The sequence below is a fragment of the Rhinoraja longicauda genome, chromosome 19, assembly GCF_053455715.1.
Source record: "Rhinoraja longicauda isolate Sanriku21f chromosome 19, sRhiLon1.1, whole genome shotgun sequence".
Classification (NCBI taxonomy): domain Eukaryota; kingdom Metazoa; phylum Chordata; class Chondrichthyes; order Rajiformes; family Arhynchobatidae; genus Rhinoraja; species Rhinoraja longicauda.
The window spans coordinates 25,571,665-25,576,351 of NC_135971.1; the positions used below are offsets into that span (position 1 = coordinate 25,571,665).

Sequence of the window (4,687 nt, forward strand, 5' to 3'; positions counted from 1 at the left end):
CACCTGCGCTCGGTCCGCGTTGGCCAGGTTGATCTCCCGGTGGTCTAGCACTTCAACTCCCATCCCATTCCCAGTCTGACCTTTCTGTCATGGGCCTCCTCCAGTGCCATAGTGAGGCCCACCGTAAATTGGAGGAACAGCACCTCATATTTCGCATGGGCAGCTTGCAGCCCAGTGGTATGAACATCGACTTCTCCAGCTTTAGATAGTTCCTCTGTCCCTCTCTTCCCCTCCTCCTTCCCAGTTCTCCCTCTATCTTCCTGTCTCCGCCTATATCCTTCCTTTGTCCCGCCCCTGAGATCAATCTGAAGAAGGTTCTCGACCCGAAACGTCACCCATTCCTTCTCTCCTGAGATGCTGCCTGACCTGCTGAGTTACCCCAGCATTTTGTGAATAAATACCTTCGATTTGTAGCAGCATCAGCAGTTATTTTCTTATATTACATCCCCGCCAGCCGTGCATTTTTCTCATCTGAGACCCAGTGTTATTTTCGATTTTCTTTTAATATCGCCCTGAATAGAAAATGTATTTACTTGCATCTTCAAAAACGTAAAAGTAATTAATCATCTCTATGTAACGTGTATTCAGTAATATCAAATGTCAACGCCTCTATGCTTTCCAATATAGACACGTCAAAAGGTGATATCTGCATAATATTTGTCTTTATTTCAAGATATTCCATATTGTGGTTGACAAGACGAGATGCAGTAGAAACCGCTGAAATAGTAGACACATAATCAAAAAATAAAAATTGATCAACTATAATTTTTGTTTGATAAAATAAATCTCTGTATGCTCCTGAGCACATCATCAGTGATGTCACCTGGGGTCATTGGGTGTTTCGGGTCTTTCCACATCAGACACCCTCGCACGGGCGACCCAGCCGTGGTTGACCAGACCAAGACTTGTGTTCAGTTGGCATTCGCTCCTCCTCATGGACCTCCTCTCCTGATCCAAAGCCATGTCGAGGATTTCTCCGCTGCCTCTGTGGTGTTGTTGATGGCTCTTCTCCTCTCCATTCCTGTGATGCCCAGTGCACTCAAGGCCTTGTAGAGCGATTGCGCTGCAACAACTCTACAGCCAACCTCGATGGGGATACACCTTGCCTTCCAGCCCTGCATGAGCCGATCTATTACCAGGTCTTCGTATTTGGTCTTTTTTTTCTCGCGGGCCTCCTCCAGACAGTCATCCCATGGCACTGTCAGTTCCAACTGGCCGGGTGTTTTTGCTCATCTCTGAGATCAGGAGGATGTCCGGCCTCAGGATGGTAGTGGCGATATGCCGTGGGATCTTCAGCTGTTTGACCAGTTCTACAGAAATCTGCCAGTCCTGTGCAGTCGCTAAGATTGCCGACGGATTCTGGGCTGCTATGGATCTTGGCAGCTTCACTCCAGCCTTCACCAAGGTGATCATCTGGGTGTTGGGGCCTGCTCGTCTGTAGCTGCTGATGTCGATGCTGATGGCTTCTGCAATGGGTTTCAGAAACTGTTCGTGACGCCAGGTGTACCAGCCCTGCCGAGGAGCCTTTGGACAGCAGCTCGGGTTATGTTTCAACGTCATCTTGCCCGAGCATTGCGGACAATCCGGAGATTCCGCTTTGCCCCAGAGTTTCGGTGGGCTGGGCAGGACATCGTACAGTGCCTAGCCTAGGAAATTGGCACGCTGTGGTGCAGCCTGCCAGAGCTCAGTCCATGTGACTTTTCGGTCCATGGCCTGCTCCCACGTTGTCCAGGCCTCCTGCTGCCTCAACCCAACCATTATGCTCGACCTCTTCCCCTCCACCACTGCCCACCTCCTGAGGAAGCTGCTGATTTTCCCCTCCAAGCTCTCTGCGATGTAGATTGACGAATTCGTAGACAAGCAGTGGCCAGAAAATACTTGGCAGGACACCATTCTGGTATATTCACTCCTTGAACTTGCCGGGAAGCTCTGACCGGACCAGCGCTTTCAAACAGCTCTCACGTTCCGGACAGGTTGCTTGGACTGATGCTGTATCCTTCAGGCTGTTTCGAAACACATTGTCAAGACTCCTCACTGGCCTTTCGGAGACAGTTCCGTTTGGTGTCCCTTCGCTGCTGAAGCGGGACTTGTCCATGACTTTGCCCTTCTTCGGCACCAGTGACCTTGACTTTCCTGGCTTAAACCTTATCCTTGCCCATCCAACCAGTTTCCCCAACCATTGCAGTGCCAACCAGCCTCCTGGTACTGACTCAGTGGTGACAGTCAGGCCGGCCATGAAGGCCCTGACTGGTGGTTGTCATATTCCTGACTTGGTCCGAGGGCCCCGGCACTCTGCTTCACAAGACGTTGCTGTCATGTTCGTCGCCAAGGCAAAAAGGATCACAGAGATGGTGCAGCACGTTATGATCCCAACCTCCAGTTTATGCCACTCTGATGTTACTGGGCCAGCTCTCACTCTTATTCTGAACTGGTTGTCATAGTCCAGGATGAGATCTGCCACAAGAATGTTTGGATCAGCATGTGCGTGATGGAGCCGTAGGCGTTGGCCAGGTCAAGCCAGAGCACTCACGTTTCCCTTATTCTCCTTTGCTTCTCAGGTGAGCAGGGTCACCACTCCGCTGTGCACTAGACACCCCGGCACTCCAGATACGCCTCCCTTTTGTACTGATGAGTAGATGTAGCCATTGTCGGAGAGGAAGTTGGTCAGCCGCCTCGCTATTCTGCAGAAGAAAATCTTGTCTTCAACGATGAGCAAGGCGATGATTCTGAACTGGTCAATTCTATTGGAATCCTCTTCCTTTGGGATGCAGACTGCTTCAGCAAATCGCCACTGCTGCGCCACCTTCACGCTCCTCCAGATAACTTTCAGGATGTTCCACAGCCGTTTCAGTAACAAGGGGCATTTCTTGTAGACGTTGTCGGGGACTTCGCTCGGGCCAAGGGCTGAGCCAGATCTTGCTCTCTTCACAACGTCCTGGATCTCTTTCAAAAGTGTCTCTCGACTGTCAAACTGCTTGATGGGTGGACGTGGTTTTATCAGGATGTTGCACTGCCCCAGCTCCTGCTGCCTGCCGGAGTCGTTGTAGTTTGTCTGGATGGGCCGATCTCCTCCTTAGGGCAAGCCAAACTCCCACTGCTCTTCTGCCCCAGCAGTTGTTTGGTGAAGCCGAAGGGGTTTGTTATGAAGAATGCTCGCATCCTGTCTCTTTCCTTCCGGCGTCTTCGGTGCCATTCAGCACTACGGAGGGTCAGCAGCTTCATCCTCGGGATGGTTCGCAGATTAACCAAAGGGGATGTTGCTCCTCGTTGGCCTCTTTGTACTGCTTCTTGAGGGACTTCATCTCCTGCCGGATCTTGTGGATCTTTGCTGCTCTTTGGTTCATGGTGATGGGTGTTCTGGCAGGCTTATTCTCCACTGATGCAAACCTTTCCACAGCTAGGCTGACGATGATTGTTGTCATCGTCTGCAGCCTTCGACCAACGACTCCCTTCGCTGTTGCTTCTAGCACCTTGACGGCGTCGTCGTCGAACTGATGGCAGACTGCCCTCTTGCAAGCCTGTGGCCATTTGATTCGGACCTTCTCCAGAGGTCTGTTCTGAGGGACTAGTTGCGCTACTGAGGCTTCAGGCTCTATGCGGTGCTTCCGGGGTTGGCTACACCTGCATTTCACCTGGTACGATACCTGTGCATTCTGACTCTCCCTCTCCCTCCAAACACTTCATTGGGGTCTGGTGAATCTTCAGGTCTCGGCTGTTTTTGCAAACCTTTCCACATCTGCATTGCATACTCATACTCGGTTGCCCATTGCCATTGTTCGTAAGCCTTTGGTCCTTCAAATTGGAGGTGTTCACCCCCACCCCTCTCGGGCACCCTTGGGTTTTTAATTTCCATGTGTTGATCTCTAGCCTAGTTGCGGTATGGACAGCCAACCCGCCCCTCCCCGCCCCGTTTGCCGTCTTTCCGAGCTGTCCACTGTCTCTCCAGTTGTCACCACCATGTTCTTGCTTGCCAAACTGTCTATTCCTGGTCGCCACTGCTTTCGCCACCACACTGATTGATAAAATACTTCTCTTGATGCTCCTGAACACATCATCAGTGATGTAACCTGGGGTCATTGGTTGTTTCAGGTCTTTCAATATCAGACACCCTCGCCCGGGCGACCCAGCCGAGGTTGATCAGATCATGACTTGTGTTCAGGTGGCAAGCACTCCTCCCTATGGACCTCCTCTCCTGATCCATAGCCATCTCTAGTCTCTCTCCGCTGTCTCCGTGCTGTTGTTGATGGGTCTTCTCTCCATTCCGGAGATGCCCGGTGCACTCAAAGCCTTGCAGAGCGATTGCCCTGCAAAAACTCTGTAGCCAACCTCGATGGGCATACACCTTGCCTTCCAGCCCTGCTGACGGCAGTCTGTGACCAGCTCTTCGTATTTGTAAATATTCAACGTATATTTTTTTTCGTAGAGCATCAGACATTGCAAACTATTCGCGAAGACATTGGTAAGAATTGTATTATGGCACATATGCGTACATTTATATTTCTGTTGGCGTCTCCTTTCTCTATCTGGTGCGATAAAATTCAATCAAACCTGTGGTTTAGTTTATACCTTTGATGTGTTCGAAAGCCAGTAATGAAATCAAGAATCAAGAGAGTATTATGTCCTAAAACGTAACGATGCAATTGTTACTTGCAGTAGCCCAACAGATATTCTGTAAGCACCATGCACA

The 4,687-nt window shown here is 50.6% G+C and overlaps 1 pseudogene; it reads right to left on the reverse strand.

Moving 5' to 3' along the window:
* Positions 1 to 932: 932 nt before the first annotated feature.
* On the reverse strand, positions 933 to 4,207 carry LOC144602902 (uncharacterized; annotated as a pseudogene).
* Between the last annotated feature and the right edge of the window lie 480 nt (positions 4,208 to 4,687).